The sequence below is a fragment of the Macaca thibetana genome, chromosome X, assembly GCF_024542745.1.
Source record: "Macaca thibetana thibetana isolate TM-01 chromosome X, ASM2454274v1, whole genome shotgun sequence".
NCBI lineage: Eukaryota > Metazoa > Chordata > Mammalia > Primates > Cercopithecidae > Macaca > Macaca thibetana.
In genome coordinates, this window is record NC_065598.1 from 27,191,350 (window position 1) to 27,217,217 (window position 25,868).

Below are 25,868 nucleotides of genomic sequence, written 5' to 3' on the forward strand. Positions count from 1 at the left end.
TCCCCTTTCACTAAATGACAGCAGTGGGTCTCAGACCTTGTGAAAACAAAAATACACCCAAACAGTTCCACACCCACCTAGAGAGGGTCACATTGTTTCTAGATTAGAAGTACAAGAAATCTCTGGATGGCCTATGAGCCAAAAAAATCAATGTAAAATATTTTGTGTTTATGTGCATTTTTCTGGTGAAAGAGTTCATGACTTTTCATGTGACACTAAACAAAGTTCATGGTCTCCAAGTATGTTAAGAGTTCCTGGAACACACCACCACATTAACTGTGTTTTAGTGGCTAAACCATTGTTTTGACTGAAACAACAGTTAGTTGATTGGTTAAATGATTTTTAAATATATTTTTTCAACACATTTACAGAGGACCATGCAAGATATTAGAGGTACAACACTAAAAAGACATTTATGATTCTTCTCCTAAGGAGCTTATACTTTAGTAGGAAAATGGATATTAATCATGAAGAGTTCTGAGAAAATTGGAGATGCTTGGAAGCATATAAGTGGGTGTGCCAGTTATTTGCTTGTTTGCTCTCAAATCCATTCTCTCCTTCCTTGTTCTGGTTTACATGACAAAGGTTGATGCTGCAAACAACATTAGGCGTGCTCCTTTGCTATCTGGCTACTTTATGAGCTTGCTAATGGAATGCATGGACAGAAAATTGGACAGTCTGAGGCAGAGACAGGTCAGGATAATTTTCTCTCTGCTTCAGGTGGGTCTGTTGGTGGTAGCTCTGTCTCCTCCTTGGCTTTAGCTTTGACTGGACAGCTACTACCTTTTTGGTTCAAATATCCCTTTGGTGGCCTCAATTCCTGACATCTGGTAACACTGTTACTTCCCTAGACTTTATTCTAGGTCTAGTCATGGTGGCAAATTCCTGCAGGTGCAAATTCATGAGTGTTTCATCTTCTATTTATTCTTTCAGCTCATCTAACAACTTCATAACTTGCCTTCTGTATTACATTCCTCCTGTTGACCTACTGGACCCTAACTGATACACCAGGCCACTCAAACTGGTTAGGGAAGGGATGTGTCAGGAAGGCTTTTCTTGAAGATGTTAGTTAGATTTGAGCTGAAGTCTGAAATATGAATATGTATTAACTAAGTCAAAATGTGGTTAAACAAACAAGAGAACATTTCAGGAAGACTATGTGCTTGTGATTTTCCAAAACTTCAAGGTCAGTGTTGTTGAAGTTTGGAGAGCAATTTAGAGAATAGCTTGAGAAGAAGTACAAAACATACCACATTTTACAGGGCTTTAGTCCATTTTAAGAATTTTGGTACTGGTCGGGTTCTGTGGCTCACACCTGTAATCCCAGCACTTTAGGAGGCCAAGGCAGGTGGATCCCCTGAGGTCAGGAGTTTGAGACCAGCCTGGCTAACATGGCAAAACCCCGTCTCTACTAAAAATACAAAAATTAGCTAGGTGTGGTGGCAGACACCTGTAATCCCAGCTACTCAGGAGGGTCGCTTGAACCTAGGGGACGGAGGTTGCAGTGAGCTGAGATCACACCACTGCACTCCAGCCTGGGCAACAGAGCAAGATTCTGCCTCAAAATAAATAAATAAATAAATTAATTAAATAAAAGAATTTTCGTCTTTATCATAAGAGAAACGGGAAGCCTTTCATGGATTTTGAGCAATGTTCAGCTGTGTGTATTTTTAAATATGTACTTTAAAATTTGTATTTAAACATTTATAACATGTGGAGAATGAGCTAGGAAGAAGTATAAGTAGAAGCTGGTATAATAGCCAAAAGGCTATTGTAATAAAAAAGTGATGCTAGTTTGGGCAATGCTGGGTAAAACTGTAAAGCTATTCAAATGACTTAGTGATGCTTTGGATAAGGGATAGGTCAGGTAAAGGAAGGTGACATAAATGATTGGTTTTTGTCAAAACGTGAATTATTATTCATTCACTGAGTTAGAAAAACTAGAGAAAGAATGAATTTGGTAAAAGGATAAAAAGTTCATTTTGGATCTATTGAATTTGAATGTCTTCAGAAAAATAATGGGAAAGTCTGTGTGTTAGGATTACTGGATTTGATTTATAATTCATAATAACCTGAAATGGATTTATTTTACTTTTGCTCAGTTGGGTGATCAACTAGCAAAAAGTTGATTTGGACATAATATAGATGTGTCATTTGTGATCTTGTTTAGATGAATGTAAGGTAAGCATTTCCATTCTAAAATCTTTAAAATAACTTAGTTTTGAAAACTTAATTTTCTATGAGTTTCTATTATTCACCTTAGTGATTTTATTTCCCACATTCCTTCACATTTACTAGATGCTTAATAATGTTTAGGAAATTTAAATCGAGTTATGCCTTTCTAAATGATACCAAATTTTCCCCCTCCTAGACTAAAAGTTTTAATCATATTGCAAATTGAATTTAGAAATGTAACAAATCTTTTATGTTGTGGTGGTAAATGTGATCCTATATTAAAATTTTGGTAAGACAGAGAAAAGAACATCAAATATTTTTTACATTTTAGAGGTAATTCAATGAGTCAAATGCTAATTCCAAACTTAAGTGCTCAGAAAATATAACCTCCATTAGATTCCATGGAAATGAGCTAATTAAAGCTCATTTAAGACAGAGCTCATTTAAAGTTCTTGACATAATTTCCTCTTATCCTTATTCTTCCTTCAAAACTCACCTTTAAATCATGACATTGTAATATTGTCAAAGTATAGGGAATGAAAATGTGGACATCCATCTGAATCGAGTCACTAGAGATATTCAGCAACTTCCACAATACCAAAAAGGAAAATCTGACTTTTGAATATGTTATATTTGGTACTTTGAGAAGGCTCCTTTACAAAAAATACAAAAGTTATTTTAGAATAATCTTATTTTGGTTTTTTTTGGAACGTTAGAAAGAACTCGAAAATGTAGAGGATAACCTCCCTTGACTGCAAGTTATTAGATAAATTCGCATGTCATTTTCACCTCATTAACATTCTAAACTCTTTTCTTTTTTCTTTATGTCAAAAACAGTATCTGTCAAGATAAGATAATCTGTTATTTTGAGATTACTACTCCATATTTAAAATAGCTTCTCATTTATGTTACAAGCAAGTCCCCTATTCCTGAAGGAGTAATTCAAAATTGTATTGTTTTGTGTTTGCTTGTGTATTTTTTTGTGCATTTTCATTATATATGTGTTTTCATTAATTCAGTGGTAACATAAAACCACAAGTAGCTGTCATCTATAAGCTAGCAATTGCTTTTGTAGAGCGCATTTAAAACAACATTGCATTGACCTGAACATCTTTACTTGTTTTACCCTAAACATTTTATAACACTTTAACATATCAAATTTAGTAAACATTTATGGATGGCAAATGCAAAATCATATCAATAAAAGGTGGTAGTGTTCAACTTCAACCTCAAACAGAAGAGAGTAAACTGCCCAACCATCTCTATGCATAAGACAAGATAATATGTCCTCTTACAAAGAAAAACATGTACATGGGCCTGGAATGTTCACAATTTAATGAAAAGGTAATTTTTCAAGTAGTAAATTAATAAAAGTTGTTTACATTTTTGGAAAATGCTCTGTAATTCGTGATGGGGAACAAAAGATTAACTGAATGGCTTAAATAGCAAAAAGTTTAACAAAACTGTTTAAGAGGTACTTTGGTGTTAAATTATAATACATCAAATTATGAAATTTAGTTGAAAAATTAATCTTTATCAATATTTGAGTAGCTTTCTTTCCACTTTACTTTTGTCCAGTTGGGCTTTGTTTACTTAGGTTTAAAGCCCGACAGGGAACGTTATTGTGCACAGTGATGGTTTGGGTGTTTAAGTGGAAGTTGTGGCTAGCTACAAACAATAAAGGTTTCCTTACTTCCTTCCCCCTTATACACCACTTTTAAGTTTTGAGATGTCATCTCTTTAGACAACCTCCACGAAACAGTGTATTTCTGTTTCAAATGGATAGACCTAAGTCAAGTAGGAAAATGCATAGGGGTTGTGAAGGAAAGGATCTGTGGCCTTCATGGATTTAGAAGCTCTGTTGTTGAATACTTCAGAATAAGAAAAATTACTGAGAATGTGTTAGACTTTAAATGAATGTATAGGAAAATTCAAGCAGACCTTTCTGATGTTTGGCATTTCTAGATGTTATTTCAAGGGCGTAGGCATATTGTTGGCATCTAGGTGCATTCTTTTAAAGATTGTTTTTTGATAATGGTATTAAAGGATTTGAGTATCTTAGCATTGCAGATCAGCAAGCATTGGTGATTTCAAATAGAGTTGGAGGATTATTAAACATTATTTGTCTATGAGTTACAGCAAAAAAAGCAAAAATGCTGATAGATATAGGAAGGCATTTGTATAGTGTATACACATCTCTTGACAATGCCTGAAATAGTATTCAATAAAATTCAAACATTTAAAAATTATTTTTGTTCTCATAGTGGCTTTCAGATTAAATTCAAATCCTTCTCCAGTGATTCACAAATCCTTTTATATTTAAAAGTTGTAAAATCTTTCAACCTGAGAAAACTGATTAAATAATAATAATAAAATAAAAGTTGTAAAATCTTTATAGTATTAACTTGAAAAGATTAGAAAATTTGACCCCTGACATTAGGAATTCCCCATCCCTAAGTTGATGGTCAATGACTAATATTTCCAAATTGCTAAATAAAATATCTCCTGTATTCTTTATAGATATTAATAATTAGAATCAAATCAGTCTTATTTGGAAACAATGAGTATCTAATTAAATATGCTGAGAATACTGTGTAAGTTATACTTTATTTTCATAAAACATTATTTTCAAATTATGGGTATGTTTTAGATAATTCCCTTTTGTGCAAGAAATATTTTTATATTAGACACACATACAGTGTGTGCATTATATATAAAAGCAATTCTAAGAAATCTTAACCTGTAGTGAACTATGTATTGAAGGAGAAAGAAGAGAGGAAACTCATACAAGGCGGCAGGAGAGAAAGTATAAACAAAGGCAAAATGATTAGAAAGGTATCAATGTAAAACCATTGAAAAAGAATCCAACTGTAATAAGGACATCAGTAGGAGTTTGAGTTATGTCTTTACAAAGAGAACTGAAATGGAGATATAACCTAATTTGACTAAAAAGGCAGTTTATATTTGAAGGGTTTTAAGTCATGAACACTTAGGATTTTCATAATGGGAAAATAATTGAAATTACTGTGTAGAACCTGCAATGGAAATGATCACATATAATTTCCTTAATTACCAAGGCTTTGATTATATAGTATATTGTGTGTTTGATTTTCACGAGATGACATAGACATAGGTATTCTCCGTCTTGGAATTAGAACTGGAAAAGTAAAACTACATAAAAAAGCTTTGCTGAATAAAACTCTCCTGCTAATATTTGAATGCATTCAATTGTTTACATGCATGTTGTTGTAAACAAAAGTTCCACATATATCAGTAAAATTTATATTATGGCCCTTGGGTACTGGTGAGCTGCAATGAAGAAGGGATGGTGAAGAAAACACAACCACTGAAAAAGGAAGCTATGGGAGAGGTTCCTTCAGCTAAGTCCTTTCATTCTTAGATAGTTGATTTAAAAATTAATTAGGGTTGAAGTTAAGTATCCTTCTGTATTACATATACCTTTAGTGGTTCTATCATCATCTGGCATCCAAATAATAAAGTAGAAATACTTCAAAATGTTTCATTATTCTATAGTATGATTAAAAATACAAACGAACAAGTTGATAAAATATATTGAATCAATAAACCATTTTAAAGATTAATCTTCTGGTCATCCTTAATTTAGTTTAATCTTTCTACACGAATAATTTTAGGCAATGTTAAATCATAATTATATGACACCAAAAAATCCTAAATTAATTGTTATTGCTAATCAGAACTACATGTATTAAGCATTATCTCATATTTTAATATTTGAAGTCACTATGGGATATGTGGCCAATTAGGAAATATTACAGGGTTTTTAAAAATAATTCATTCTATTAAAATGAATGTGTTGATAGTAGGATAAACCCTCCATTATCTTCATTCAATTGAGTAGGATTTTTTTTTTTTTAGTGGTAGAAATTCTTTAGCAAAAATCTGTCACCCAGGCTGGAGTGCAGTGGTGTGATCTCGGCTCACTGCAACCTCTGCCTCCCGGGTTCAAGTGATTCTCCTTCCTCAGCCTCCCGAGTAGCCGGGATTACAGGTAGGTGCCACTACACCCAGCTAAATTTTTGTATTATTAGTAGAGACGGGGTTTCACCGTGTTGGCCAGGCTGGTCTTGAACTCCTGACCTAAAGTGATCCGCCCACCTTGGCCTCCCAAAATGCTAGGATTACAGGCGTGAGCCACTGCACCCGGCCATGATTTTACATTTTTGATGTAGAGAGATGGAATTGATTTTTAGCAACTTTGTTGATATGTAATTTATATAGCATGAGATTCACTGTTTTTAAGTGTAAAATTTTAATAAATATACGAAGTTTTAAATCATCTCAAAAATCTAATTTTTAACAATACTATCACAGCAAAGAGAAACTTGAACCTGTTTCCAGTCACTTCTTCACACTCACAGCCTTAGCCAACCAGTATATTTTCCTTCTCCAGGCATTTCATGTAATTTTTATTTTTGAGTGACTTCAGTCACTTATCTCAATGTTTTTCTGGTAGTTTCATGCTACTTTCCAACTCTAGTGATTTGCCTTTTCTGGACTTGGTTATTATGAATAAAGCTGCTATAAAACTTCAGGTAGAAGTCTTTAACTTGGATAGAAATTTAAGTTTTTCAATCTTGAAATCCTGTCCTAAATATTTGTTTAATATTTTATGAATCAGGCATTCAATTTTCCAAAGTAGTTGTAACATATTTACATTAGCAATGTTTGAGGGTTCCAATTTCTCTATATCATCAACAATACTGGCTATTTTTAATGCTTTATTGCCATTCTAGTGTGTATTATCTGGTATCTCCATGGCATTTTACCTTGCATTACCCCTCCTAAAAAATGGTGTTGAAAATTCCTTCATATTCTTATTTCCCATTTGTATATCTTCTTGAGCAAAATGTCTACTAAATTATTTTGCCAATATTTAACTGAGTTATCTGTGCTCTTCCTGAGGCAAAAGAGTTATTTTCATGTTCTGGAGACAAGCCATTTATTTGACATATGATTTGTAAATGTTGTATCTGTATTGTAAATTACCGTTGCAGTTTCTTGATGTATGGTTTTAAAACAGAAAGGCTTTTTAAAAAAGTTTGGTGAAGCCAAAATTACCTCTTTTTTTTTAATTTTTTTATTTTTTTTATTTTTTTAGTGTGCTTTCATATTGTGTTTAAGCAATCTTTGCAATGTCAGGGGAATAAAGATGTACACACATATTTGTCCTCCTACTTGGTGTTTTTCAAGTTTTTTTTTTTTTTTTTGGAATACAGGGTCTCAGTCTGTCGCCCAGGCTGGAGGAGTGCAGTGGCATGATCACAGCTCACTGCAGCCGCCATCTCCCAGGCTCAAGCTATCCTCTTGCCTACCTCCTCAGGAGCTGAGACTACAGGCATGTGCCACCATGCGCCACTAATTATTATTATTATTATTTTTTAAGTAGAGACAAGGTCTAGCTATGTTGCCCAGGCTGGTCTCCAAGAAATCCTCCCACCTTGGCCTCCCAAAGTGTTGAGATTTGTGTGATGGATACACTAAAAATGTAAAGCCCAGGTTTTTAGTTTTAGTGGCATGAGCCACTGTGTCCCACCCTTTTTGAAGATTCTTGAGGCACTTCTGGGACCATTACATTGCCATATTAATTTTAACATTATATTGTCAATTTCTGCAAAAAAATTCAAATAGGTTTTTGTTTGTTTGTTTGTTTTGAGACGCAATCTCAGCTCACTGCAACCTCCACCTCCCAGCCTCAAGTGATCCTCCCACCTTAGCCTCCCACGTGGCTGGGATCACAGGCACACGCCACCACACCGGCTAATTTTTTGTACTTTTTTTTTTTTTTTTTTTTTTGAGATGGAGTCTCGCTCTGTCGCCCAGGCTGGAGTGCAGTGGCACGATCTTGGCTCACTGCAACCTCTGTCTCCCGGGTTCACGCCATTCTCCTGCTTCAGCCACCTGAGTAGCTGGGACTACAGGCACCCACCACCACGCCCAGCTAATTTCTTTTTGTATTTTTAGTAGAGACGGGGTTTTACCATGTTACCCAGGATGGTCTCGATCTCCTGACCTCGTGATCCACCCCTGCTCAGCCTCCCAAGGTGCTGGGATTACAGGAGTGAGCCACAGCGCCCGACCTCAAGCAGGGTTTTAATAGTGATGGTTTTGAATCTGTAGAGCTACTCAATTCTATTGACATTTTAACAATATTAAACTTTTTAATCCATGAACATGAATTTGCATTCCACAGAATTATATTCCACTGTATTGATGTACTTTTAAAAATATATATATAATTTCCGATTGAATGGCATTTGTTTCTTTTCATTTATTTGATGCTATGAATAATGCTCCCATGACCTTCATGTCCATGTTATTTGTGTGAAGTTTGCATGTCTTTTGTGTAGTTTACTAATCCTGCTTTTCCCGTGTCTTGTCTGAAATCATTATTTGAAATTGCCAAACTATTTTCTGAAGTAGCTGTAAAGTTTTACTTTCCCCTCACCAGTGTGGAAGGGCTACTGTGACTCTACATTTTGTCCACACTTATATGGACAATAAAAAACTTGTGTTTTTCATTATAGCAGCTCTTCAGAGCAAAAATGTTATATTCCTTTCATTTTATTTTGCATTGCTATTATTATTTTTTTTGAGACAGGGTCTCCCTCTGTTCCTCAGGCTGGATTGCAGCGGCACAATCATAGCTCACTGTCCCTCAATCCCTGATCTCAAGCCATCCACCCACCTCAGCCTCCTGAGTAGCTAGGACTATAGGTGTGCACCACCACACCCAGCTAATTTTTAAATTTTTTATAGAGAGGGGGTCACACTATGTTGCCCAGGCTGGTCTCAAACTCCTGGGCTCAAGCAGTCCTCCCACCTTGGCCTACCAAACTGATGGGAGGCCACTGCTCCTGGCCTTGTTTTGCATTTGATATTAATTAATGACTGGACATTTCATGTGCTGCTTTGTCATTTATCTTTGTGCTTTTATGAAATGTCTCTTCAAATTTTGCCAATTTATAAAATGTGGTTGTGTTCCACTTATTCAATTGAAAGTATTGAATTTTGTTGAGGTGGGGTGTTTCTGACCATAATTTGGCTTTTTTAAAAAAAATACTTCAATGATGTAGGGGTACAAGTGTAGTTGTATTACATGGATATATTGCATAGTGGTGAAACCTGGGGTTTTAGGTTTGTTTTTTGTTTTGTTTTGTTTTTGTTTTTGAGATGGAGTCTTGCTCTGTCGCCCAGGCAAGAGTGCAGTGGCGTGATCTTGGCTCACTGCAACCTCTGCCTCTTGGGTTCAAGTGATTCTCCTGCCTCAGCCTCCCGAGTAGCTGGGACTACAGGCGTCCACCACCACGGCTGGCTAACTTTTGTATTTTTAGTAGAGATATGGTTTCACCATATTGGCCAGGCTGGTCTTGAACTCCTGACCTTGTGATCTGCCCACCTTGACTTCCCAAAGTGCTGGGATTACAGGCGTGAACCACTGTGCCTGGCTGGGCTTTTAGTTTTTAGTGTATCCATCACACAAATACTAGACATTTCGTACAATAGTTGGTGTTTCATCCCTCAAGCAACTTCCACCCTCCCACCATATGAAGTCTCCAGTGTCTACTGTTCCTCTCTGTATGGTCATGTGTATTCATTGTTTATCTCACTTAGAAGTGAACACAGGCAGTAAATAAATCCAGACTATATAAAAGTTACCTTCATGAGCTATGAAAATAATTTTCATATAGCCTGGACTCACTTTCATTACCTGTTATGTGCTTTGCAGATATTTTTTCCCCTGAATTTCTTATCTTTGAACTTCCTTCATGTAAACTGTTGTAGTTCAAAAGTTTTTAATTTTGCTGAAGTATGTTTTAACTTTTGGTTTGTACTTTGTTTTATTAAAAATATTTTGCTTTTAACTTTTGATTTGTACATTTTTGTTTTATTCTAAATCATTTACTCGGTGATTTTCTTGAATATTGTACAGATCTTTTCTTCCATTTATGTTTATGATCTATTTTGAGTTAATATTTTGTCAGTGTGAACTGTCCATATTTATCTTTCTGCATGTGGATATTCAAGTGGGGCATTCTTTTGGTTTGTAAAAGACTACCAATTCCTCATTGAATTTCTTTGGTAACATGGCTTTTAGTTCAGCAGTCTCAATTCTGTTCTCTTGATCTATGTGTCTAAATTAGTGCCAGTACCATGCTCTGTAAATGAGTGTAGTCTTGTAGTATGTTTTGAAATCTGGAATGTTCTTCTAACATTGTTTTTCCTTTTAAAATTATCATAGCCATTTTGCCTACACTGCATTTCCGTCCAATGTTTAGCTTGTCTATTTCTGTAAAAAACTGTGGCAGGCATTTTGAGAATGATGATTTTGAAACTGCAAATCTCTTTGAGGAGTATTGACTTCTAACAAAACACTCTTCAAATCCATGAACATGGAATGTTATTCCATGCACTTAGATTATCTCTAGTTACTTTCAGTGTTTTTTTTTTTTTTACCTTTCATTGTGCAAATCTTGCTTTACTAATATCAACTTTCTACCAAATACTTCTCTTCTTTTTCATGTCATTAACAATGATAATGTTATAGAGAAATGGAATTAAAATTTCAACTTATTGAAATACAATTTACATAGCAAAAAAGCATCCATATTAAGTGAAAAATTCAACATATTTCCGTAGTATTCGGAGTTGTGCAACCACTGCCGAAATCTGATTTTCAAAAATACTACTATAACAAAGGGAAACCTTGGGCCTGTTTCCAGGCACTCTGTTCTCACCTACAGCCCAGCAAACCACAAATCCATTTTCTCTCTCAATTGCTTTGTCTTTCTGGACAGTTGTTCTAAACAGAACCATACAATGTATGATCATTTGTTTCATGCTTCCTTCACTTATCATGATGGTTTTGAAGATCATCATCCCTGTAGCCTTTATCACAACGTTGTTTCTCCTTAATGTGGATGCACACTCCATTGTATAGGCACACCAACTTTTGTGTGTCTATTCACTGGTTTAAGGCATTCCAGTTGTTTACAACTTTTGACTATTACATGTAATTCTTCTATAAACCATCACCTACTACTATGTTTGGGTGGACCTAAGTTTCACTTTTCTTCTGTGGAAACCTAATTTTGCAATTGCTGAATCCTTTGCTAGATCCATGTTTTTTGTTTTGTTTTGTTTTCTTTTTTTTTGAGATGGAATTTCGCTCTTGTCGCCCAGGCTGGAGTGCAATGGTGTGATCTCGGCTCACTGCAACCTCCACCTCCCAGGTTCAAGCAATTCTCCTGCCTCAGTCTCCCAAGTAGCTGGGATTACAGGCATGCGCCACCAAGCCCAGCTAATTTTTTCTATTTTTAGTAGAGACAGGGTTTCTCCATGTTGGTCAGGCTGGTCTCAAACTCCCGACCTCAGGTGATCCACCCGCCTCAGCCTCCCAAAGTGCTGGGATTACAGGCGTGAGCCACCGTGCCCGGCTCCATGTTTTATTTGTTAAGAAAATGACCATCTATTTACCACAATGGCTATAACTTTTCATTTCCACCAGGTGAGTATGAGAGTTCCAGTTTCTCCACATCCTGAGAAAACATTTGTTGTTTTCTGTATTTTTTATTATTAACTTTTTTGTTAGTCTAAAATAACATTTAGGCCAGGTGCAGTGTCTCACGCCTGTAATCTCAGCACTTTGGAAAGCTGAGGTGGGAGAATCTCTTAAGCCCAGGAGTTAGAGACCAGCCTGGGAAACAGTGAAACCCTGTCTACACACACAAAAAAAAAAAACCATAAAAAAATTATCCAAGTGTGGTAGCATATGCCTGTAGTCCCATGTACTCAGAAAGACTGAGGTGGGAGGATCTCTTGAGCATGGGAGGTCAAGGCTGCAGTGAGCTGTGATCATACCACTGCACTCCAGCCTGGGTGACACAGCAAGACCCTGTCTAAAAATAATTAAACTAAATTAAAAAGTAAAATAACATTTAACATTGCATTGCCTTAAGAAGTAATGATTTTCAACATCTTTTCATGGGCCGCCTGGAAATGTGTTAAATTTCTTTGGGTAAAATGCCTATTCATCTATTTTGCTCACACTGAATTTCAGTTATTCGTGTACATCTTATATTGAAAGGGTTCTTTATATATTCAGGATACACGTCCTGCTATCTGATATATGATTTACAAATAGTATTCCTGGTCTATAACTTACTACTGCTCATTCCTAATATTGGCCACTGTTTAATGCCAGTACATGTTCTTAAATTGACTGTCGCTTTGTAGTATATTTTGAAATCTGGAAGTGTTAGCTTTATCAGCATTCTTCTTTTTCAAGTTGTTCTATTTATTTTGCCTCCTCTGCATTTCCATATGAAATTTAGTTTATCTATTTCTGCAAAAACTCTGTAACTTTTTTTAACTTTAAGTTCTGGGATACATGTGCAGAACATGCAGGTTTGTTACATAGGTATACACGTGCCATGGTGGTTTGCTGCACCTATCAACCCATCATCTAGGTTTTGAGCCCTGCATGTATTAGGTATTTGTCCTAATGCTCTCCTTCCCCGTGCCCCCCACCCCAGTGTGTGATGTTCCCCTCCCTGTGTCCATGTGTTCTGATTGTTCAATTCCCGCTTATGAGTGAGAACATGCGGTGTTTGGTTTTCTGTTCCTGTGTTAGTTTGCCGAGAATGATGGTTTCCAGCTTCGTCCATGTCCCTGCAAAGGACATGAACTCATCCATTTTTATGGCTGCCTAGTATTCCATAGTGTATATGTGCCACATTTTCTTTATACAGTCTATCATTGATGGGCATTTGGGTTGGTTCCAAGTCTTTGCTACTGTAAATAGTGCTGCAATAAACATACGTGTGCATGTGACTTTATAGTAGAATGATTTATAATCCTTTAGGTATATACTCAGTAATGGGATTGCTGGGTCAAATGATATTTCTGTTTCTAGATCCTTTAGGAATCGGCACACTGTCTGTGACATTTTGAGAACAATGAAATCGAATCCATAGATCTATTTGGAATATATTGATATTGAAACCATACTGACCTTTCATATCCATGAACACGGATTGCAACTCTATTTACTTAAATCATCTTTTATTATGTTAGTAATACTTTGTAGTTTTCAGTATGCAAATCTTACTCTTTTCCTCTGAATTTTATAACAAATTATTCTCTTCCAATGTATGCTATTTTACATGGCAATGTTGTCTCGATTTCAGTTTCACATTATATTTTACCATTATGTAAAAACGAGATTGATGTTTTCACACGATCTTTATGGGATAATTTACATAACATAAAGTTTGCCCATTTTAAATGTACAATTCAACAGTTTTAAATGAATATGTTTAGTTGTGAAACCTCACCAACAGGTAATTTCTAGAATTGTTACTGCATAGAAAACCCTACATTCTAGGCCAGGTGCAATGACTCATGCCTGTAATCCCAGCACTTTGGGAGGCTGATGCAGGTGGATCCCCTGAGGTTAGGAGTTCAAGACCAGCCTGGCCAATATGGCAAAACCTGTCTCTACCAAAATTCAAAAATTAGCCAGGTGTGGTGGTGCTCGCCTGCAGTCCCAGCTACTCGGGAGGCTGAGGCAGGAGAATCGCTTGAACCTGGAAGGCAGATGTTGCAGTGAGCTGAGATCGCACCACTACATTCCAGCCTGGGAGACTGAGACTCCGTCTCAAAATAACAACAACAACAACAAAAACAACAACAACAACAAAAAAAGAAAAAAAGAAAGAAAGAAAGAAAGAAAGAAAGAAAGAAAGAAAGGAAAAGGAAAGAAAACCCTACAATCTGTTAGTAGTCATCCTCATGCTTCCCACCCTTAGCCCCTGGCAACGTGACCTCTAATCTATTTTCTGTTTATATTAATTTGATTTTTCTGCAGTTCGTGGGCTTTTGTTTCTGGCTTCTTTCATTTGTAGGATTTTTTTAGGATGATTAGCACGTAAGATGTCTCATAATTTTGTTCCTTTTTAATGTAGAATCCTGTTTCTTTTTATGCACCACCTTTGATTATCCATTAACCAGTTGAAGGACATCCCAAATTTTTACACTTTTTGGTTCTTATATATAATGCTTCTATAAACCTTCACTTACACGTCTTTGGGTGGAATTTTGCTTTACTTCTCTTATATAGAAAATGACTTTTGCGGCTGAGCGCAGTGACTCATGCCTGTAATCTTAGCACTTTGGGAGGTCGAGGTGGCCGGATCATGAGGTCAGGAGTTCGAGACCAGCCTGACCAACATGGTGAAACCCCCATCTCTACTACAAACACAAAAATTAACCAGGCATGGTGGCGTACACCTATAATCCCAGCTACTCAGGTGGCTGAGGCAAGAGAATCGCTTGAACCCGGGAGGCGGAGGTTGCAGTGAACCGAGATTGTGCCACTGCACTCTGGCCTGAGCGACAGAGCAAGACTCTGTCTCAAAAAAAAAAAAAAAAAAAAAAAGACTTTTTCAATTCTTCAATCCTATGCACAGTTGATGTTTAATAGTTTAATATCTTAAGAAACTGGCAGACTGTTTTCCAAAGTGGCTACAATGTTTTTCACTTCCACCAGAAAGATATGAGAGTTCTAGTTTCTCCACATCTTTGAAAACACTTGTTATTTTCTGTGCTCTAAGAGTATGTGCATGTGTGCTTTTAAAATAATTGTGCTTTTGTGGTTATGACTTGGCATTTGTCATTGCATTTTCTTAAAAGTATATGCTATTGGTCATTTTTTCTTGGGCTTGCTCACAACTAATATATTCTTTTTTTTTAATATATATATATTTTTATTATTATTATACTTTAAGTTTTAGGGTACATGTGCATAACATGCAGGTTTGTTACATATGTATACTTGTGCCATATTGCTGTGCTGCACCCATCAACTCGTCAGCACCCATCAACTCGTCATTTACATCAAGTATAACTCCCAATGCAATCCCTCCCCCCCCTCCCCCCTCCCCCCTCCCTATGATAGGCCCCAGTGTGTGATGTTCCCCTTCCCGAGTCCAAGTGATCTCATTGTTCAGTTCCCACCTATAAGTGAGAACATGCGGTGTTTGGTTTTCTGTTCTTGTGATACTTTGCTAAGAATGATGGTTTCCAGCTGCATCCATGTCCCTACAAAAGACACAAACTCATCCTTTTTGATGGCTGCATAGTATTCCATGGTGTATATGTGCCACATTTTCTTAATCCAGTCTGTCACTGATGGACATTTGGGTTGATTCCAAGTCTTTGCTATTGTGAATAGTGCTGCAATAAACATACGTGTGCATGTGTCTTTATAGCAGCATCATTTATAATCCTTTGGGTATATACCCAGTAATGGGATGGCTGGGTCATATGGTACATCTAGTTCTAGATCCTTGAGGAATCGCCATACTGTTTTCCATAATGGTTGAACTAGTTTACAATCCCACCAACAGTGTAAAAGTGTTCCTGTTTCTCCACATCCTCTCCAGCACCTGTTGTTTCCTGACTTTTTAATGATCGCCATTCTAACTGGTGTGAGATGGTATCTCATTGTGGTTTTGATTTGCATTTCTCTGATGGCCAGTGATGATGAGCATTTTTTTCATGTGTCTGTTGGCTGTATGAATGTCTTCTTTTGAGAAATGTCTGTTCATATCCTTTGCCCACTTTTTGATGGGGTTGTTTGTTTTTTTCTTGTAAATTTGTTTGAGTTCTTTGTAGGTTCTGGATATTAGCCCTTTGTCAGATGAGTAGATTGCAAAAATTTTCTCCCACTCTGTAGGTTGCCGTTCACTCTGATGGTAGTTTCTTTTGCTGTGCAGAAGCTCTTTAGTTTAATGAGATCCCATTTGTCAATTTTGGCTTTTGCTGCCGTTGCTTTTGGTGTTTTAGACATGAAGTCTTTGCCCATGCCTATGTCCTGAATGGTACTACCTAGGTTTTCCTCTAGGATTTTTATGGTATTAGGTCTAACATTTAAGTCTCTAATCCATCTTGAATTAATTTTCGTATAAGGAGTAAGGAAAGGATCCAGTTTCAGCTTTCTACTTATGGCTAGCCAATTTTCCCAGCACCATTTATTAAACAGGGAATCCTTTCCCCCTTTCTTGTTTCTCTCAGGTTTGTCAAAGATCAGATGGCTGTAGATGTGTGGTATTATTTCTGAGGACTCTGTTCTGTTCCATTGGTCTATATCTCTGTTTTGGTACCAGTACCATGCTGTTTTGGTTACTGTAGCCTTGTAGTATAGTTTGAAGTCAGGTAGCGTGATGCCTCCAGCTTTGTTCTTTTGACTTAGGATTGTCTTGGAGATGCGGGCTCTTTTTTGGTTCCATATGAACTTTAAAGCAGTTTTTTCCAATTCTGTGAAGGAACTCATTGGTAGCTTGATGGGGATGGCATTGAATCTATAAATTACCTTGGGCAGTATGGCCATTTTCACGATATTGATTCTTCCTATCCATGAGCATGGTATGTTCTTCCATTTGTTTGTGTCCTCTTTTATTTCACTGAGCAGTGGTTTGTAGTTCTCCTTGAAGAGGTCCTTTACATCCCTTGTCAGTTGGATTCCTAGGTATTTTATTCTCTTTGAAGCAATTGTGAATGGAAGTTCATTCCTGATTTGGCTCTCTGTTTGTCTGTTACTGGTGTATAAGAATGCTTGTGATTTTTGCACATTAATTTTGTATCCTGAGACTTTGCTGAAGTTGCTTATCAGCTTAAGGAGATTTTGGGCTGAGACAATGGGGTTTTCTAAATATACAATCATGTCATCTACAAAGAGGGACAATTTGACTTCTTCTTTTCCTAACTGAATACCCTTGATTTCTTTCTCTTGCCTAATTGCCCTAGCCAGAACTTCCAACACTATGTTGAATAGGAGTGGTGAGAGAGGGCATCCCTGTCTTGTGCCAGTTTTCAAAGGGAATTTTTCCAGTTTTTGCCCATTCAGTATGATATTGGCTGTGGGTTTGTCATAAATAGCTGTTATTATTTTGAGGTACGTTCCATCAATACCGAATTTATTGAGCGTTTTTAGCATGAAGGGCTGTTGAATTTTGTCAAAAGCCTTTTCTGCATCTATTGAGATAATCATGTGGTTCTTGTCTTTGCTTCTGTTTATATGCTGGATTATGTTTATTGATTTGCGAATGTTGAACCAGCCTTGCATCCCAGGGATGAAGCCCACTTGATCATGGTGGATAAGCTTTTTGATGTGTTGCTGAATCCGGTTTGCCAGTATTTTATTGAGGATTTTTGCATCGATGTTCATCAGGGATATTGGTCTAAAATTCTCTTTTTTTGTTGTGTCTCTGCCAGGCTTTGGTATCAGGATGATGTTGGCCTCATAACATGAGTTAGGGAGGATTCCCTCTTTTTCTATTGATTGGAATAGTTTCAGAAGGAATGGTACCAACTCCTCCTTATACCTCTGGTAGAATTCAGCTGTGAATCCATCTGGTCCTGGACTTTTTTTGGTTGGTAGGCTATTAACTATTGCCTCAATTTCAGAGCCTGCTATTGGTCTATTCAGGGATTCAACTTCTTCCTGGTTTAGTCTTGGAAGAGTGTAAGTGTCCAGGAAATTATCCATTTCTTCTAGATTTTCCAGTTTATTTGCGTAGAGGTGTTTATAGTATTCTCTGATGGTAGTTTGTATTTCTGTGGGGTCGGTGGTGATATCCCCTTTATCATTTTTAATTGCGTCGATTTGATTCTTCTCTCTTTTCTTCTTTATTAGTCTTGCTAGTGGTCTGTCAATTTTGTTGATCTTTTCAAAAAACCAACTCCTGGATTCATTGATTTTTTGGAGGGTTTTTTGTGTCTCTATCTCCTTCAGTTCTGCTCTGATCTTAGTTATTTCTTGCCTTCTGCTAGCTTTTGAATGTGTTTGCTCTTGCTTCTCTAATTCTTTTAATTGCGATGTTAGAGTGTCAATTTCAGATCTTTCCTGCTTTCTCTTGTGGGCGTTTAGTGCTATAAATTTCCCTCTACACACTGCTTTAAATGTGTCCCAGAGATTCTGGTATGTTGTATCTTTGTTCTCATTGGTTTCAAAGAACATCTTTATTTCTGCCTTCATTTCGTTATGTACCCAGTAGTCATTCAGGAGCAGGTTGTTCAATTTCCATGTAGTTGAGCGGTTTTGATTGAGTTTCTTACTCCTGAGTTCTAGTTTGATTGCACTGTGGTCTGAGAGACAGTTTGTTATAATTTCTGTTCTTGTACATTTACTGAGGAGTGCTTTACTTCCAATTACATGGTCAATTTTGGAGTAAGTACGATGTGGTGCTGAGAAGAATGTATATTCTGTTGATTTGGGGTGGAGAGTTCTATAGATGTCTATTAGGTCTGCTTGCTGCAGAGATGAGTTCAATTCCTGGATATCCTTGTTAACTTTCTGTCTTGTTGATCTGTCTAATGTTGACAGTGGAGTGTTGAAGTCTCCCATTATTATTGTATGGGAGTCTAAGTCTCTTTGTAAGTCTCTAAGGACTTGCTTGATGAATCTGGGTGCTCCTGTATTGGGTGCATATATATTTAGGATAGTTAGCTCTTCCTGTTGAATTGATCCCTTTACCATTATGTAATGGCCTTCTTTGTCTCTTTTGATCTTTGATGGTTTAAAGTCTGTTTTATCAGAGACTAGTATTGCAACCCCTGCTTTTTTTTGTTCTCCATTTGCTTGGTAAATCTTCCTCCATCCCTTTATTTTGAGCCTATGTATGTCTCTGCGTGTGAGATGGGTCTCCTGAATACAGCAGACTGATGGGTCTTGACTCTTTATCCAGTTTGCCAGTCTGTGTCTTTTAATTGGAGCATTTAGTCCATTTACATTTAAGGTTAATATTGTTATGTGTGAACTTGATCCTGCCATTATGATATTAACTGGTTATTTTGCTCATTAGTTGATGCAGTTTCTTCCTAGCCTCAATGGTCTTTACATTTTGGCATTTTTTTGCAATGGCTGGTACCTGTTGTTCCTTTCCATGTTTAGTGCTTCCTTCAGGGTCTCTTGTAAGGCAGGCCTAGTAGTGACAAAATCCCTAAGCATTTGCTTATCTGTAAAGGATTTTATTTCTCCTTCACTTATGAAACTTAGTTTGGCTGGATATGAAATTCTGGGTTTAAAATTCTTTTCTTTAAGAATGTTGAATATTGGCCCCCACTCTCTTCTGGCTTGGAGAGTTTCTGCCGAGAGATCTGCTGTTAGTCTGATGGGCTTCCCTTTGTGGGTAACCCGACCTTTCTCTCTGGCTGCCCTTAAGATTTTTTCCTTCATTTCAACTTTGGTGAATCTGGCAATTATGTGTCTTGGAGTTGCTCTTCTCGAGGAGTATCTTTGTGGCGTTCTCTGTATATCCTGGATTTGAATGTTGGCCTGCCCTACTAGGTTGGGGAAGTTCTCCTGGATGATATCCTGAAGAGTGTTTTCCAACTTGGTTCCATTTTCCCCCTCACTTTCAGGCACCCCAATCAGACGTAGATTTGGTCTTTTTACATAATCCCATACTTCTTGCAGGCTTTGTTCATTTCTTTTTCTTGTTTTTTCTTTTGGTTTCTCTTCTCGCTTCATTTCATTCATTTGATCCTCAATCGCTGATACTCTTTCTTCCAGTTGATCGAGTCGGTTACTGAAGCTTGTGCATTTGTCACGTATTTCTCGTGTCATGGTTTTCATCTCTTTCATTTCGTTTATGACCTTCTCTGCATTAATTACTCTAGCCATCAATTCTTCCACTTTTTTTTCAAGATTTTTAGTTTCTTTGCGCTGGGTACGTAATTCCTCCTTTAGCTCTGAGAAATTTGATGGACTGAAGCCTTCTTCTCTCATCTCGTCAAAGTCATTCTCCGTCCAGCTTTGATCCGTTGCTGGCGATGAGCTGCGCTCCTTTGCCGGGGGAGATGCGCTCTTATTTTTTGAATTTCCAGCTTTTCTGCCCTGCTTTTTCCCCATCTTTGTGGTTTTATCTGCCTCTGGTCTTTGATGATGGTGATGTACTGATGAGGTTTTGGTGTAGGTGTCCTTCCTGTTTGATAGTTTTCCTTCTAACAGTCAGGACTCTCAGCTGTAGGTCTGTTGGAGATTGCTTGAGGTCCACTGCAGACCCCGTTTGCCTGGGTATCAGCAGCAGAGGCTGCAGAAGATAGAATATTTCTGAACAGCGAGTGTACCTGTCTGATTCTTGCTTTGGAAGCTTCCTCTCAGGGGGGTACTCCACCCTGTGAGGTGTGGGGTGTCAGACTGCCCCTAGTGGGGGATGTCTCCCAGTTAGGCTACTCAGGGGTCAGGGACCCACTTGAGCAGGGAGTCTGTCCCTTCTCAGATCTCAACCTCCGTGTTGGGAGATCCACTGCTCTCTTCAAAGCTGTCAGACAGAGTCGTTTGCATCTGCAGAGGATTCTGCTGTGTTTGTTATTGTTTACTGTGCCCTGTCCCCAGAGGTGGAGTCTACAGAGACAGGCAGGTTTCCTTGAGCTGCTGTGAGCTCCACCCAGTTCGAGCTTCCCAGCAGCTTTGTTTACCTACTTAAGCCTCAGCAATGGCGGGCGCCCCTCCCCCAGCCTCGCTGCTGCCTTGCTGGTAGATCTCAGACTGCTGTGCTAGCAATGAGGGAGGCTCCGTGGGCGTGGGACCCTCCCGGCCAGGTGTGGGATATGATCTCCTGGTGTGCCTGTTTGCTTAAAGCGCAATATTGGGGTGGGAGTTACCCGATTTTCCAGGTGTTGTGTGTCTCAGTTCCCCTGGCTAGGAAAAGGGATTCCCTTCCCCCTTGCGCTTCCCAGGTGAGGCGATGCCTCGCCCTGCTTCAGCTCTCGCTGGTCGGGCTGCAGCAGCTGACCAGCACCGATTGTCCGGCACTCCCCAGTGAGATGAACCCAGTACCTCAGTTGAAAATGCAGAAATCACCGGTCTTCTGTGTCGCTCGCGCTGGGAGTTGGAGACTGGAGCTGTTCCTATTTGGCCATCTTGCTCCGCCCCACAACTAATATATTCTTAAGTGAAATGTCTATTCAAATCCTTTGCATACAGTTTTAGTTCTGTTCTCTTTGCATTGATATGGTTCTTTATATTCATAAATTGTTTACCTCACATATAATTTGCAAACATAGTTTTATTTATATTAATTTTTATTGCTCTTTATCCATGTGGCCATTAAAAGGTCAAAATATTTTAATTTTGGAATTCTGATCCTTTTTTTGCATGAGTTGTTTTAGTGTTTTGTAACAAATCATTGCATGTTTCAGGGGCTCAGAAATTTACTACTCTATTTTATTCTTATGGTTTTAGAGTTTTGGCATATACCTTTATGTGTATTTTTTGTTTTTTATCTATCGTTGTATCATGGTTAAACTAAAGTTCTATATTCATTCTTTGCGTGTGGATATCCAAGTGTCCCAGTATAATTTGTGGAAGAGATTAACATTCTACATTAAATTGTCTGGGAGTCTTTGTCAAAATTCAACTGATCAAAAATAAATAGATGTATTTATGAACTCTGTATTCTGTTGCATTGGTTGACATTTCCATCCTAATGTCAATACTATGCCCTATAGATTACTGTCCCTTTGTACTAAGTTTTGAAATTGTGAATTTTTCATCCTCTCACTTAGTTATTTTTTAAATCAAGATTGTTTTGGCTCTCCTAGGACCTTTGCATTTACATATGAATTTTAATATCAGCTTTTCCATTTCTCTGAAAAAGTGAGGCTGAGATTTTAATAGCAATGTTTTTGAGTCTGTAGATATACTAAATCTGTTGGCATCTTCACGATATTGAATTTTCTAATCCATTAACATGAATTTGTATTCCATGGTATTGTATTGCACTTTATAAATACACATTTTATTTTTTTGTCTGATACCCAGTTGAAGGACCTGCAGTGGTTTCTCTTTTTAGACATCATGAATAATGCTGCTGTGATCTTTGTGTACATGTTATCATGTGAATTGTTTTCATTTCTTTTGTATATATTATTAGTTGTGCTCTTGCTGTTTCCTATAAGACTACTTTTTAAGCATTATTAGAAATTGTCAAATTGCTTCTATAATTTTCTTCCCTATCACAACTTTGTGAGGATGATATTCACTCCATGTCTTTGACCACACTTATTTCCTGTGGTTTTTATTTCATTTTTTCTGTGTGAAAGTGGTTAACATTGTCTTTTAAATTTGTATTTCCTGTGCATATTTTCCTGTGTCTTGGTCATTTGTATGATTGCTTTTCTGAAAATGATGACCTTGAATTTGTACATCTAGTTGAGAGTATTGATATGTATGCCATGTCATGAATCCATGAATCTGGAATGATACTCCATTTACTTATATCATCTTTTGTTACCCTCAGTAACATTTTGTAGTTTCCAGTGTACAAGTCTTCCTCATTTCATATTAATTTTAAATCAATTATTCCTTCGCATGCTATTGACAATGGTAATTTTTTTTCAATTTCAGTTTCAGATTATACATTGTTATTATATAGAAATGCAATTGATGTTTTAAAAAACCTTTATTGAGATGATTTGCATTATGTTTGCTCATGTTGAATGTGCAATTTCATGATTTTTTGGTAAATACACCAAGCTGTGAAATCCTCAGCAGAATCTAACTTTTAGAAATTATGTCGTTGCGTGAGAAATTTTGTTCCTGTTCACTGCCACATTTTCTTCTTACCTCTAACTCTGGGCAATCACTAATCTGCTTTCTACCTCTGTTGATGTGCCTTTTCTTGAAAATTCTTATACAAGGAATTCATGTCATGTGTGGTCCTTTTTGGCTGGCTTCTTTCACTTGTATGTGTTTGAGGATCATCAGCCTTGCAGCATGTATCAAAACGTTGTTTCTTCTCAATATCCCTTTCTGTCTACAAACCACCTTTTGATGAACCATTCAGAATTTGAAAGACACCCCCATCATGCCACTTTTTACTTATTATGTATAATGATCCTACACTCCTTAACTTACAAGTCTTAGATGGATGTATTTTTCACATTTCTTCTGTAGAAATCTAGTTTTGTAATTGCTGAATGCTATGCTAAGTCAATGACTAACATCTTAAGAAACTGAAAAACTTCCTGTTAAAGTGACTGCAACTTTTTTCGTTCTCACTGGAAAGACTTGAAAGTTACCATTTATGAAAAGGAACAATCTATTGATGCATACAACTTGGATACGTATCTAAAGAATTATGTTGCCTGAAAAAAAGCCAATGTCAAAATGTTATTTTTCTGTAAGTTTCCATTTTTAACCTTTTGAAAAGACAAAGTTTCAGGAGTAAAGTATAAATTAGTGATTTCCATGGGAGTGTGATAAGGTGGTGGAACTGAAAGAAGCTTCTTTGGGAGGGAGGTGGGTGTGCTTATGAAAAGGCAAAATAGGGGATATCTATGATGATTATTTTGTTCTGTATCTTGATTCTTAGTAGATGCATGAACTTTCGCGTGAAAGAATTATATAGAATTAAATACACTTGCCCCTACCGAAGTATAAGTAAAACTGTGGATTATAACAATGTTGGTTTCCTAAGATCCTGGTTGTGGTATTGTACTATAGGGTTTTTTTTATGATGAAAAACATATAAAATAAACTGTACCTTCTTAATCATTCCTAAGTGTGTTAGTTGAGTAGTGTTAAATATATTCACATCATTGAGCAAACAATCTCCAGAACTTTTTCATCTTGCAAATCTAACACTCTGTACCATTAGAAAACTCCCCATTTCCACATTTCCCCATTCTTCTTGCCCTTGGCAAACACCATAACACCATTATTCTTTCTTTCTTTCTTTCTTTCTTTCTTTCTTTCTTTCTTTCTTTCTTTCTTTCTTTCTTTCTTTCTTTCTTTCTTTCTTTCTTTCTTTCTTTCTTTCTTTCTTTCTTTCTTTCTTTCTTTCTTTCTTTCTTTCTTTCTTTTTAGATGAAGTCTCACTCTGTCGCCCAGGCTGGAGTGCAGTGGGGTGATCTCGGCTCACTGCAACCTCCGCCTCCTGGGTTCAAGTGATTCTTCTCCCTCAGCCTCCCAAGTACCTGGGACTACAGGTGCGCACCACAGCGCCCGGATAATTTTTGTATTTTTATTAGAGACGGGGTTTCACCATATTGGCCAGGCTGGCCTCAAACTCCTGACCTCGTGATCCTCCCGCCTTGGCCTCCCAAAGTGCTGGGATTACAGGCGTGAGCCACCGAGCTCGGCCTCTACTTTCTGTTTCTATGGATTTGATTAGGTATACCATGTAAGTGAAATCATACAGAATTTGGCTTTTTGTGACCGGCTTATTTCAGTCAGTACAATGTCCTCAAGGTTCATCCACGTTGTAGCATATGTCAGAATTTATTTCCTTCTTAAAGCTAAATAATATTCCATTGTGTGTGTGCATATATATATACATATCACATTTTGTTTATTCATTTCTCAGTGAACACTGGTTGCTTCCACCTTTTGGCTATTTTAAATAGCGCTGCTATAAATATTAAGTGTGCAAATATCTTTTCAAGGCCTTGCTCAATTATTTGGGGTGTATACCTACAAGAAGAATTACTTGATCGTGTAGTAGGTCTATTTTTAATTTTTTTGAGGAACCACCCGAACGTTTTCCATAGTGTCTGTGCCATTTTAAAATTCCATCAACAGCGCATGAGGCTTCCAATTTCTCCACATTCTCACCAACAATTACTATTTTCTATTTGTTTGTTTGTTTGGATAATGGCTATTCTGGGAGGTATGACGTGATATCTCATTGTGCTTTTTTTCAGCTTTGCTGAGGTAAAATTGACAAAGAAATAATACATATTCAAAGTGTACAACATGATATTTTGCTGTACATATATATTGTAAAATTACTGCAACTATCAAGCTAATTAACATAGCCATCAACAACACATGTAGCTACTCTTTTGTTGAAATCTACTCTCCTAGCATATTTCAAATATACAGCACATTATTATTAACTATAGCCAGCATGCTATACATTAGGTCTCCAGAACTTGTTCATTTCATATCTTCAAGTCTGTACCTTTTGACCAACATCTACTCATTTCCCTTATCCTCTACTCCTGGTAACCACCCTGCTACTCTGCATCTGAGTATGACTTTATTAGATTCCACATATAAATGAGATCATGTAGTATTTGTCTTTCTGCGTCTGACTTATTTCACTTAGTATAATGTCCTAGGTTGATCTATGCTGTCATAACTAGCAGGATTTCATTCTCTTTAGGCTGAATAATATTCCAGTGTATGTGTGTACACTATGTGTGTGTGTGTGTGTGTGTGTGTGTATCTTTTCTTTTTCCATTCATCCATCAACAGGCTCTTAGGTTAATTCCATATCTTGGTTATTGTGAATAATGCTGCAGTGAACATAGGAGTGCAGAAATCTCTTCAAAATAATGACTTTATTTCTTTTAGAGATATATTCCGGAGTGGGATTGCTGGATCATATGGTAGTTCTATTTCTGATTTTTTGAGGAATGTTTATACTCTTCTCCATAGCGGCTGCATTAATTTACATTCCCACCAACAGTGTATGAGGGTTCCCTTTTCTTCACATCTTCACTAACACGTGTTATCTTTTGACTTTTGATAACAGCCATCCTCATGAGATAATATCTCATTGTGGTTATGATTTGCATTTCCTTGGTGATTAGTGAAGTTGAACACCTTTTCATATACCTGTTGGCCATTTGTATGTCTTCTT